The sequence below is a fragment of the Palaemon carinicauda genome, chromosome 22, assembly GCF_036898095.1.
Source record: "Palaemon carinicauda isolate YSFRI2023 chromosome 22, ASM3689809v2, whole genome shotgun sequence".
In the NCBI taxonomy this organism is placed as follows: domain Eukaryota; kingdom Metazoa; phylum Arthropoda; class Malacostraca; order Decapoda; family Palaemonidae; genus Palaemon; species Palaemon carinicauda.
Genome location: NC_090746.1, coordinates 77710613 through 77724143, shown reverse-complemented (window position 1 = coordinate 77724143; position 13531 = coordinate 77710613). Strand labels below are relative to the sequence as shown.

The 13531-nt window shown below is 42.7% G+C and overlaps 1 protein-coding gene across 1 annotated transcript in view; it reads left to right on the top strand.

Moving 5' to 3' along the window:
* The first annotated feature begins 1201 nt into the window (after positions 1 to 1201).
* The window catches only part of LOC137616135 (uncharacterized), a 32319-nt gene continuing 19989 nt past the window's right edge, over positions 1202 to 13531 (top strand). Inside the window, exon 1 of the mRNA XM_068345808.1 lies at positions 1202 to 1272. The gene's annotated coding sequence lies outside the window, so the exon portion shown is untranslated. The remainder of the gene's footprint in view (positions 1273 to 13531) is intronic.

Below are 13531 nucleotides of genomic sequence, written 5' to 3'. Positions count from 1 at the left end.
CATGTCAAGTTTTGATTTAGATTTAACTCACAAAGAAATTATAATATATTTGAGATTTCTTTTTTCCCTGATTTCACAATTTTTATATGTTATTATTAGAGATAAATACGCACTAATGAAGACAGGCTAAGCTTTGATTCACTCTTGACTGGCTGTATGAAATTACTTTATGTTTTTTTCATTATCTCAATTTCTTTTTATTATCATGAGATATAATTTCGGATTAATGAAGACAGGTAAAATTTTGATTTAGTTTTTACTGGCTGTAAGAAATCATGTGTTATATATTTTTAATTGTTATGCGTGTTAAATTATTAAATATAAATAAGTACCAATGAAGACAGGTCAAGCTTTGATTTACATTTGAATGGCTGTAAGAAATCATGATATTTTTTTTTTATATTTTTCATAATTTCACATTTTCTGATTGTTATTATTCGAAATAGTTACTGACCAATGGCGATAGGTTTTATTTAATTCCTACAAAGAGTTTGGTTATATGATACCAGAAGGATTTTTACAAAAACTAGAAGTGAATGGTCTGAAAGATTAATAAAAACATTTTAAGCATACATGTGATTTTCGTATTATTTCAGAAAGTATGAAATAGAAAAAAATAATCAAATGCTAATGGTCCGAATTTTTTCTCCCATTAACAGGAAATTGATGAAAAATACATATAAAAAACTTACATGACATTTAGAAGTAATTCAAAATATCATATAAAATACGAGAAAATAACAACAGTGAAAATAAGAGAAAAAATGAGACTTGTAAATTCTAACAAACAAGATCTTCAGAGCTCCAGTAAGTAATTTTCTGCTGTAATTTATTTAGTTTTAGAAATTAGTTTATGAAGAAGTTATTAATTTCCCTTAAGTATAAGGAGATTGACATTTATATACCCATTCGGTGCAACTTTAAGTAATCTTATATATTAATCAATTTCAGAAATTATCAATTAATGAAGTGGTTGGTTGCACCATCAAGAAAGAAATATTAACTCTGCTATAACTAGAATAATAGTTCCCTTGTCACCTGAACGGCAGCTAATACCATTCATATTTATAAAATTCTTCACATCCTTGTCTTCCAGTGCATTGGGTGGCAACATTAAGCAATATGGGGTATCAATTAATTGGTGAAATATGAATGTCTCTCTGTTATGTATACTTACCCAACTCCCTCCATCTCTCTTTTGTCCCTAGATAAAATGAACTTCTAATGCTACCAGACAGATATCCTCAGTCCACAAGACCAACTTAATACCAGGTATTTGATTCCTTGTCTATGCTTTGTTTAAACTCAATATGCATGTATTTATTATTCATTATCAGAGATTTGGTCATGAGTCCTCTTAGGTAGGAAAGTTGACTCTCAATTTTCTTGTTTTACCACACACACGTGGATAGCACCTTATGGTTTGATTACTTTATTTGTGGAAAAGTTCACCGTTGCCGTAGGCAAAAAAAAAAAAAAAAAAAAAAGTAGAACTTGATATGTGAAGTGAGAAATCCTTAGACTTTCTTCCTCATTGCGAAACGCTATGTTTCTTTCCATCTTCTGCTGTTGACAGGTCTCTGACGTCTGTTCTCTCCTTTCTTGTCAATAAAGCTTATGACTGGATAGCAGGATTCAGACCATTTCCTGTCCACTTTAAAGGTTCCCTCAAAACGTGGCCTGGCTGGATGGCGACAATTTCCGAATTAGATGACTCTGTCGTTTGGTGTGTACTGTCCATTGCTGGGGACATATAGTAGGCGAACTACTGACCCTGGGGTGAGTGGCCTATATGGACGGACGGAACTTGTTGCTGACCTGACAGCAGAACTTGACTGGATAGGCTATTGTTTCAATTCTCCTTCCTTTATACTGTGGATTTAGGGAATTTTCCAACATGGAGGCTTGTCTCAAAATGGCAGCTGGACCTGTGATTGGACTTCCAGCGACACACTTCATTCTAAAGGAGTTTGATGTTTCTCAATATTCCGGCGCTTAGCTTTCCAACGACCCCCTGTTTTCGTCTCCCGATACTGTGGTGCTTATAATTTTTATGCCAACACACCTTGTTCTGCTGTGCCTTGTTATGAATCAAAATTGCCTGGTTTACAAAGCACATTATCAACACCTTGGTTTGACTCTCTTTACTAATGTGTGTCTCTCTTGATTAATGAAATAAACATATTCATGACATTTACTAGGTAGGGCCAACTGTAATTGGATACCAGTATTTACTAGGACTAAGCTGTAGAGGGGTATCAGTATTAACTAGGACCATGCTGTAAAGGGATACCAGTAACTACCAGGACTAAGCTGTAAAGGAATACCAGTATTTACTAGGACAAAGCCGTGAAGGGATATCGGTATTTACTAGGAATAAGCTGTGAAGGGATACGGGTATTTACTAGGACTAAGCTGTAAAGGGATACCAGTATTTACTAGGACCAAACTGTAAATGGGTACAAATATTTACTAGAACCAGGCTATAAAGGGATAACAACATTTACCAGGACCAAGATGACTGGGAATTTACTTAAAACTTCTCCCTCATACAATTAATGAGAATAAAATGCTATGCCCTAATGGTGTTTGTTGGTGTAAGGTGTATGTTGCGGTGGAAACATCCCAGCCAGGTGATCGCCGGACCCGGGTTCAAATCACACTGTAGTTCCTTAGTTTTCTGCAGTGTTTTCAACTCTACCATCCTTGTGAGCTAAAGAGGTGGGGCTAGGGGGTTGGCTGCGTGTTTGTTGGAGACTATAGGACTACCTGCTGTCATCTGCAGCCATTGTCTGTCCCTCCCTGGTCCTAGCTTGGGTGGAGAGGGAGCTTGGGCACTAATCACATGTATATATGGTCATTATTCTGTTAGAGCATTGTCATGGTGCCTTGCCTCAAATCTCGTTTTTTTGAGAAGAAAAAATAAAAAAGATATGTACGAACCACTGCAAAACTTGAATTCTGCTAGACTACCAGAAAGTCCAAATGAATATCCCAAAGGTTGCCTCATATCTAATCTTTAGGTGATCCTCTGGTGCACATTATTGTCCTCCTCTGCCATTCATGAGCCGCTTGTGAACCTTTAAACGCGCATGCGTAAGCGAATAATATAACACCCATACGCTTCAATGAGCATGAAATCTGAAATCTTTAAATTATTAAGGAGGGAGAATCGAAAACTCAGCAAAGCGAGAACAACAAAGGAGTCGTCCTATTTTCTATGGAAGTAGGCCTTCCTCGGCGATGCCTCTTAAACAGAATTATAGATTCTCTCTGGTTGGCGCCTTTCCTCCTCCTAATTTATTAGCTCGTCTACTCTCCTTCTTTATGGTTTCTGGGTCGATCTTTCGAGTTTGGGAAATATATGTTTATTTATGATGATAATTCGATTTCTAATGGTATTATTTTTTTAATATTTTGAATTTAGGTAAGATATTTATTTATAGATTTGAAAAGATGTTTTTATTAATTGCACATACACACAGACATACAGACATATATATATATATATATATATATATATATACGGCTTTTACTTATGAAAAATAACATTATTAGGAAAAATTACTTATTTTACTAAATTATCCGATATCAAGAGGTACTGAAGCCTCAACATATCCAGAAAAAGTTATGATAACTTCAAAGAGTTGCAGCATGCGAAGTTAGTACAACTAATTCGAGACCGTTTGGCACTAGACATCTAATTTCTCTCTCTCTCTCTCTCTCTCTCTCTCTCTCTCTCTCTCTCTCTCTCTCTCTCTCTCTCTCTCTATCCTTTTTCATCTTCCACAACTGATTTGCGTAGAACCATTCCATGACACTTCTGGCAAATCTCCAACTTCTACGACCGCCGGATATTCTCTCCGATGCTGCTGACTCTGGAGCTACGTGGATTCGCACGGTTTCTCCTCTGTTGTGATGCTGCTGTTTCCAATAAGATATACAGATGCACTTACAGACAGGAATGCTTGTATGTACTGTATACATACAAATATGTATGCATACGTACACGGAAAGCCATACAAACACACTTTTATATACATATACAATTATACAGTGTGTGTATATATATGTATATATATATATATATATATATATATATATATATATATATATATATATATATGTGTGTGTGTGTGTGTGTGTGTGTGTGTGTGTGTGTATCATCATTATCATCATCATCTTCCATGCCTATTGTCGCAAAGTTCCTCGGGCAGATTTCACAGGTTGTCACAATCTTGAGCTTTTAGATCAATACTTCTCCATTCATCATCTCCTACTTCACGCTTCATATTCCTCAGCCATGTAGGCCTGAGTCTTTCAACTCTTCTAGTGCCTTGTGGAGCCCAGTTAATTGTTTAGTGAACTAACCTCTTCTGGAGAGTGCAAAGAGCATGCCCAAACCATCTCCATCTACATCTCACTATGATCTCATCCAAATATCGAACTCGAGTAATTTCTCCTAAAGTTTCATTTCTAATCCTAACAATCCATTGAACTCCCAACATTCTTCTGACGGCTTTGTTCTCAAATCTACTAAATCTCTTGGATATTGTTTCATTGTCATACATGACTCATTTCCAGGTACTAACACCGATCTTACTAAGCGTATATATATAGCCGGTTTTTATATTTAATTTCAGGCTATTTGATTCCCAAATTTCACTCAACCTAGCCATTTTCTGATTTCCTTTTTTCAATCTTTCTTTAAACTCCAATTCTAAAGACCCTGTATTGGAGATCATTGTTCCTAAATATTTAAGTGATTCTTCCTCATTAATTCTTTCTCCTCCCAATGATATTTTATCTTCCATTGCATATTCCGTTCTCGTCATCTGTCTTTCTTCTATTTAACTTAAGCCCAACCTTACATATATATATATAATATATATATATATATATATATATATATATATATATATATATATATATAAATATATATATATATATATATATATATATATATATATATATATATATATATATATGTATATATGTATATATATATTTATATATATATATTATACATATATGTATATATATATATATATATATATATATATATACATATATGCATATATATATATATATATATATATATATATATATATATATATATATATATATATATATATAACGGATTTTGAGCGAAGCGAAAAATCTATTTTTGGGTGAGATGGCCATGTCGTCCTGATGGAAGTTCCTATAGGGTAGCTTCCTAGGGTATATTATAACTACGGCGATATTCCCAGAGAATTTACCTTAAGGTACCAGAATTCTAACTCCTGGAGCGAATATCCCTCCTGAAAGGGATATCGCGACATATCAGAGGACGTATTCTTGACACGCCACATGGCAATCTGCATCCCGAACAGAGATTTCGTCTCGCAGGGGGCAATTGGCAAGAAACGAATTCGGGAAAGAAAAAGGGGGAGCCGCTCCCAAGGCTCCCTATCTCCCGATTCGTAAGCGTGCCTGGCGCCAATCCTGGCGCCATCTGTATTCCTTGTAGCGTACACGAGGTGCTACAGATACTGTATGTAGGGAGGGGTCCTACAGCCCTTTCTTAGAAAGGCAAGGGCGGGTCCATCAGGACGACATGGCCATCTCACCCAAAAATAGATTTTTCGCTTCGCTCAAAATCCGTTTTTTGGGCTCAAGCCATGTCGTCCTGATGGAAGTATACCAGAGCATTACTGTATCTGTGGATTCTCAGAACGTGCCGTACTCCCCGGATGTAATTTTTCCCGGTCGACTAGACCCAGAGACCTAAGATGTTACTGTTATACATCTTTTCAACTAACTATAAACCATGTTAGAGCTTCCTGCCCCCTACAGGGAAGAGTCCTACTAGACTCTGGAAAAGTCTCGAAGAGTACATATACCTATGTATGAATACCAGGCAAGCTAATATAGTGGTCTCGCCCTATATTAAGTAAAGCATAGTTTGTAAAGAACCACTGCGTCAATATGAAATATCGACCAGTTCTCCGCACAATACTTGTATTGGACAAAGGTTTATATCCGCATAGGAGGAAACTAGTAAAACCGCCATCGTCCCCTTATGGGACGGGGTCCTCCCGTTAAGGGAAAGCATAAACCAATGCAACATAGCTTGCATAAAGGAACAATTCTATTAGAATGATCCCAGATAAGGTACATAGAATGAATGCTCAATTATACCAATAAATTGACACAGGTGAAGGAGACGCAAGGTTCTCAAGAACAAGTTCATTAACAGACAATAAACAGACAGGTTAACCACAATTATATATATATATATAAGAAGAGGATAACCCAAAACTTTAAGCATAAGTATGATAGTAAACAGAACTTGTTTATCTGAAAGAAAACACATTAAATGCCACTTTTAAAATACCGAGGTATCAAAGTCATAAAAGTCTGTATTACAAATTAATGACATTAGCGTTAGAAACGCTCGGCACACATGTCTGCACTTATGCTAGGTTCACCTTTGGAAATGGAACAGTCTACGTGGGCAACTCAGTGCCCTCACTTAGTTTGTAGTACGGTATGTAACTACACACTCACCCTGGAATTAATCGTCCCAATTAAAACCACTGTTCCTCGCAGAGTTAAACAGTAAGGTTAACGACGCGACCCACTGCTACCACAGATCTCTTTAGTTCCTCTACTTGCTTCGCATAGTGGCGAAAGAACACTCTGGAAGACTTCCAGCCAGTGTATGAACGGAGATGTTCAAAATCCATACAATTAAAGAAATTTAAGGATGAGGCAACTTTCCTCGGATCGTGACCTGCGGGTGTACTGTCAGGATCCGCTCTGCGAATAAAATATGTGATTTTCGCTCTGAGTTGATTCAGAGATAAATTTGAGCCTGATGTTTCTCCCCTGAATAGTTGACCACCCTTGAAGTCTGAAGTTCTATGAAGATAGACCTTTAGGCATTCTACTGGACATAGAGATGCATCTTCTTTCAGAGGGCAGATTCTCCAGGGACCCCACCTGTTGGTGGGTAACTCATTCTTGGCGAGAAACGTAGGATCCGGAAACAGGTTCAGTTCTCCCCCATCCAGGAACTGAACATGACCTGCCTCTCTCGAGAGGGCTACAATCTCACTAACCCTGGCCCCGGACGCGAGTGCAAATAGGAAAATAACTTTTTGTGTCAAATCCTTTAACGCACACTCTTCATTGCACAACAGAGAAGCGAAATGAAGAACTTTGTCTAAAGACTATGAAATGGCCTTTGGAGGTGCTGAAGGTCTGAGCCTAGCGCAGGCTTTCGGAACTTTATTAAAGAACTCGTTACCTAGGTCGACCTGGAAGGCATATAGAATGCGTCTTGTCAAAGCAGACTTACACGCTGAAATCGTGTTAGCTGCCAATCCTTGACCATGGAGGTGGATGAAGAAAGATAAGCAGAAGTCTGTCGAGATCTCCTGCGGATTCTTCGCCTTGACAAAGGCCACCCATTTTCTCCAAGATGACTCATATTGCCTTCTAGTAGATTTGCACTTATATTCCTCTAGGAAGTCTATGCTGGCTTTCGAAATCCCGAAACGCTTTCTCACCGCTAGGGAGAGAAAATCATGAGCTGCAGGGTCCGGGTTTTCTGTAATGAAGCGCAGACAGTCGACATCTGGACTCGCTGGGTCAGAGCTGGATCTGGTAGCGGTACAAACTTCAGCTGTAGTTCCAATGCCAGGGGGAACCACACGCTGTTCGGCCACTTGTGGGCTACTATTGCCGCTACCCCCCTTGAAGGATCTCAGTTTGTTGAGGACCCTCAACAGAAGGTTGTGAGGAGGGAACAGATAAATCCTGGACCCTCTGTTCCAGTTGAGGGACATCACGTCCACTGCTTCCGCTAAGGGGTCCTCGTACGGGGACACGTACAGGGGCAACTTCTTGTTGTCTTTCGTCGCAAAGAGGTCTATCTGCAGTTCTGGGACTAGATTCAGAATGAAGGAGAATGATCCTGCGTCTAAGGATCATTCCAACTCTATCGGTGTGAACCTGGATAGAGCGTCCACTGTCACATTGCGGACTCCTTGAAGGTGAACTGCCGACAGGTACCACTTCTTCTTTTCCGCAAATCGGAAGATGGCCAACATCACCAGGTTGAGAGGTGGTGACCTCGATCCTTGTTGATTCAAGCATCTCACAACTACCTCGCTGTCTATCACCAACCTTATGTGGATCGAGTGACGCGGGGAAACTTTCTTTAAGGTAAGGAGCACTGCCATAGCTTCTAGAAAGTTTATGTGAAAGGTCTTGAATAGCTTGGACCAAGTCCCCTGGACTCTTTTCCGATGAGAGTGACCTCCCCATCCCTCCTTCGAGGCGTCTGAGTGAATCGTCACCGACGGGGGAGGTGGCTGAAGAAGAACCGACTTCTTTAGAAGTCTGGCTTGGGACCAAGGCCTGAGAAGAGTACGTAGCCGAAGCGGAACTGGTCTTCTCAGATCTCTTCGCACGATTGATGCATAAGTTCTCCAAACTCCGGTTGCATCCTTTAGCTGTGCTCTTAGCCCTGGGTCTGTCACCGAAGCAAACTGGAGAGAGCTCAGTACCCTCTCTTGTTCGCGTCTTGATATCCTTTCGGAATCTAGAAGTCTCTTGACAGAACCCGCTATCTCCTTCCTTTTCTTCGCCGGGATGGAGAAACGGTGTGACAAAAGGTCCCAGTGGATTCCCAGACACTGGAACTTTTGAGATGGAGAAAGTCGAGACTTTTATCTGTTGATCTTGAAACCTAGGTACTGTAGGAACTAGATCACTTGACTGGAAGCTTGCAAGCATTCTGTCTCGGATGCTGCCCACACCAACCAGTCGTCCAGGTAGGCTACTACCTAAATTCCCTTTAGGCGTAATTGTTTGAGAGCTACGCTCGCAAGCTTCGTAAAAATCCCTGGGGCTATGTTTAGCCTGAATGGCATGGCTCTGAAGGCGTATAGTCTTCGTTGTAGCCAGAACCCTAGGTAGGGGGAGAGTCGACGGTTGATTGGAATGTGCCAATAGGCGTCTGACAGGTCTATAGAGACGGAATATGCCCTCTTGGGCAGTAAGGTCCTTATGTGTTGCAGTGTTAGCATCTTGAATTTGTAATACACTATGAACTTGTTGCGTGGCGACAAGTCCAGAATGACTCTGAGCTTTTCCGAGTCTTTCTTGGGAACACAAAACAGCCTCCCTTGGAATTTGATGGACTTCACCTTTCGGATCACATTTTTCTCCAACAGTTGTTAAACGTACTCCTCCAGAGCGGGGGTGGAGTGTTGGAAAACCCGAAGGCCCGGGGGTGGAGTGCTGTACCAGCTCCAGCCCAGTCCATTCTTGAGTAGACTGTGGGCCCAGGGATCGAAGGTCCACCGATCCCGAAATTTCAGAAGTCTCCCTCCTACCGGTATCATCCCACTTGGACTGCCGTCCCGAGGTCTTGCCTCCCTGACCACGACCACCCCTGAATCCCCTTCCCCTTGAGGGGCGCCCAGACGAGCCTCTGGCTGCCCCTCTAGGCTTTGCTCGAAAGGAAGTAGACTGCCTTTCGAACGATGGGGTGAATGCCGTGGACTGTGTCGACACGGCCTGGGGTACCCACTGAAAAGTGGTCGGGGTTTGTGCCACGATCTGGGGCACTGGAGGCAATGGCAATTGCAGTTGCTGTTGCTGTCTAAAAGGCTTGGCTGGCCGAGACGGTAGCCTAGTCCTCATAGTCTTCCTCTTTGGTTGAGGACCTTCATCCGGGGAAGACTTTCTTTTGATAGCCAGGCCCCACTTCTGGAGAAGGTTTCTATTCTCCAAGGCGGCCTTATCAACTACTTTGACCAAATCGGTAGGGAAAAGGTCTTTGCCCCAAATGTTGGAGGAGATTAGTTTCCTTGGCTCGTGCCTCACCATAGCCGAGGTGAACACGAACTCCCTACAAGCTTTCCTCGCCTTGACGAAGCCATAAAGGTCCTTCGTCACTGTGGCCAGATGAGTCTTGGCCACCACCATGAACATTTCATGGACCTTGGGGTCACTTGCCATCTTCTCAAGAGTAGTCTGAAGAGACATTGAGGCAGCCAGTCTTTCTTTTGTCTCGAACTCTCTCTGCAAGAGAAAGTCAGACAGCTTAGGGAGGTCCTCGCCGAACTGACGTCCGGCGATATCAGCCTCCAACTTCCCAACTGAGAACGTAAGATGGACGTCCTTCCAGTCTTTGTGGTCCATAGGTAGGGCCAGCAACAAGGGTTTACACTCCTTCAGGGAGGGGCAAGGCTTGTCGGCCTCGACTGCTTTTAGTACAGCCGCAAACCCTTTCTGTAAAAAGGGGAAGGCTCTAGCAGGAGAGGACACAAAGGAAGGGAGCTTCTTGCTCAATGCAGCTACTTTTGAGTTAGAGAAGCCCCTCTCTTTCAACGAGGATGAAAGCAGAGCTTGAGCCTTAGTATGGTCCATCACTATGACCTCCTTCGGCTCTGTCTCCTCCTTTGAAGCTGGTTCCTTCCTCAGCCGGACACATGGTTTAGCATCTGAGCTCAAGGGAAGGTCTTTCACATTGAGCCTTTTCTGGGCCCCATGTGATTCTGCAAGGTTCTGCATCCGCAGTTCCATTGCAGCCGCCTTCTCCTGATTCTCCTTCTGCATTTGTTGGATCATTCCAACAATAGAAGAGAGGGCCTGTCCCAGCTCTACTGGGAGACCGGCCGATGTTGAGGGAATAGGCTCCGGAATCTGAACCGGAGTAGCCGACACCTCGTCGACCTCTTCCTCTACGACGTCCGGGGCTTGAACTTCATCCTGGCCTTCTGCCAGGAGGTCTTCTTCCAAACGCTCGTCCACGTCAGACATCTTGTCATCTAACTGGATGTCTTGCATCGCGACCGCGACTTCAGCATCCACCTGGATCTGACTTTGGGGAATCTCCTCTTGAGGCTGGGGAATCACAGCATCAGCTGATGCCTTAGGGAAAAAATACGCCCTCATCTTCTCACTTGGAAGATAAGGGCCAGAGGTGTTCTTTTGGAAGCTCCTTACCCAGGTACGAAGCTTCTCCCTTGCTCTATCCCTTGATTCCGCCGTCCTAGGGGAATCAAAGGCCTCAGTAATCAGGTTAGTGCACACAGTACTTACCTGAGGGTCCCAATACTGGAGATCATCCTTGGAGAAAGCGCATGCTGCGTGTCTCCTACAAAACTCATGTCCGCAGAGATTCTTGCTGCGGACGTTGCAGAAAACATTTCCGCACTTCGGAGGGTCCTCCTGTAAAGAGAAGAAATTTCCATGAGTATCAAGTGAACTATGTATCACTGGATATGCATAGTATAGCATAACAATTCAGAAAGGAAAGACACACACTTGTGTTTCCCTCACAACCCATTGTTGCAGCCTTCCAGATAATAAAATCAAATGGTTAATCTCTTCTAGAGTAACCAATGCAAAGTTTCCAGAGGAAACAGGTGGAGCTCACACCTAAGCAATGATTTTAAAATCCTGGATAATAGACAGGAAAGAACTCACTTTCCTATCTGTAGGGCAACAGCAAAGGACTTGCAAGAAAACACAAAAGTGTTAGAACACACAGTGCTGTACCAAAACCCATACTCTAGTTTTCTTCTTACAGGATCTGTTATACTGAAGAATACTGGTACAGTATAGGAGGCACACACCATAACTAGCTTTAAAGTATACTACTTAACAGCTATAAGGCGGCAGAACGCTGGTTCAAATGCATGTGCCGGCTGGCAGTAACTGCCGGCCGGCAACAGCCAATGTCGGCCGGCAATGACTGCCGGCCGGCAACTACACAAGGTAGTACCCGGCTGCCGGCCACACTCTTGGCGACCGGCAGACAAGGGCTGACATAAGCCGGGCGGCAAAGGTACAGGACCGATGCCAGCCGGCAGCAAAAGAACCAGAGGACTACAACCGCTCGGCTGCCAGCCTCATAGGCTGGCAGCCGGGTCGGGTACAGCACTAGAAGAAAAACAGAATGGATGCCGGGATAAGAGTGTACACTACCTCCAAGCCCGGCAATCCGAAAGAGTGCATATAAGGAAGGGGAGAATCTAATTCAGGCTTCCTGACCAATGCCGTCTGACTCTGCAGGCAGGCATGGATGAGGGACCAAGGGAGGTCCGGGCAGCACTCAAAACAGAAGACCCTTGCTGCCGGCCGGCAAGGGACTGAGTCAATTCCACATCCTAACCTAATCTAGGTCCAGATGTAGAATGACGTACAGTACTGTAATGGCTAGGCCATTACGGAGATAGAGGGGGGAATGGACAAAAGAGGGTCCTACCAACCTTGCTTTAGTGACGGATCACCAGCAGCCAAGAAACTCATCTTAGCCTAAGGGAGATCCAAGGGGGAAGGCCAGCAATACTTGCCAGCTCCCAGAGCACCAAAGCAAGGAAGGTGTTGCTACTCCCCGGGGAAGAAACTTATCCTCCCCCGAGAACAGCAACAAGGACTAGTGTGGTAGATCACAAAAGAAGGAATCATATCCACAGAAACCTTCGGTAGTGACCTAAGGAGGCTAAGCCACCTTTGTCTGTGTCAGGCCAGCGAGGGAGACTCTACCCCAAGCCAGACAAACACAGACTCAGACTAAAAAACTCTGTTGTTCTGTCCCTCCTTTGAACCAGACTTACTGGAACAGGAAGGTACAGTAACACCCCAGTATAGTTTTATCGAAAATTAATTCAGATAAACCACTTAGGGATAAGCCCAAGGCTTAAACAGAGGGAAAGGGATTGCATACCTTCTCCGAAGAAAAGAAAGCAACCGGGGAGTATGAGAAAGTATACTAAGGCTCCATAAGCAACTTAGCCTAGGCACCAAGAGAATCGATTACCTAAATCACCGAAACTCACTCGTATACTATCTTGGAAATATTCCACACAATCTTAAATGTATAAAACATAGCCTAAAGCTTCAATAAAATTTTTATTACACTCGGAAAAACCAAAATCATGCATGAAGTACTAGGACCAAACGACTAGGCTACATGGCCTAGCGTAGGCCAGAATGGCGAATACTTCGCCAAGATAGTACTAAGCACGAAAGGAAATCCTATGTAATGCTAAATAGATAAAATTTATTAAAGCAAAACAACCGGGAATGTCGCTCTGACTAACTAAACTTATACCTAGCGAGCGACAGCGTCCATGACGCCTCCGGTAGGCTACGGCTCTTGTAACAAAGATTAATCCTATTAATCACTCAAGAATTTACCAAGAGCCTACATTTATACATAAAAGACATGGTACTCAACTTATCAGAGGCCGACGAAGTAGGAGAAGCCATGAAAAGCAGAATAAATCCAAGATTTGCGAGAAACACAGGAAAAAACACAGAGTTGTTAAGCTACGCAAAAAGGAATACAGATGGCGCCAGGATTGGCGCCAGGCACGCTTACGAATCGGGAGATAGGGAGCTTGGGAGCGGCTCCCCCTTTTTCTTTCCCGAATTCGTTTCTTGCCAATTGCCCCCTGCGAGACGAAATCTCTGTTCGGGATGCAGATTGCCATGTGGCGTGTCAAGAATACGTCCTCTGATA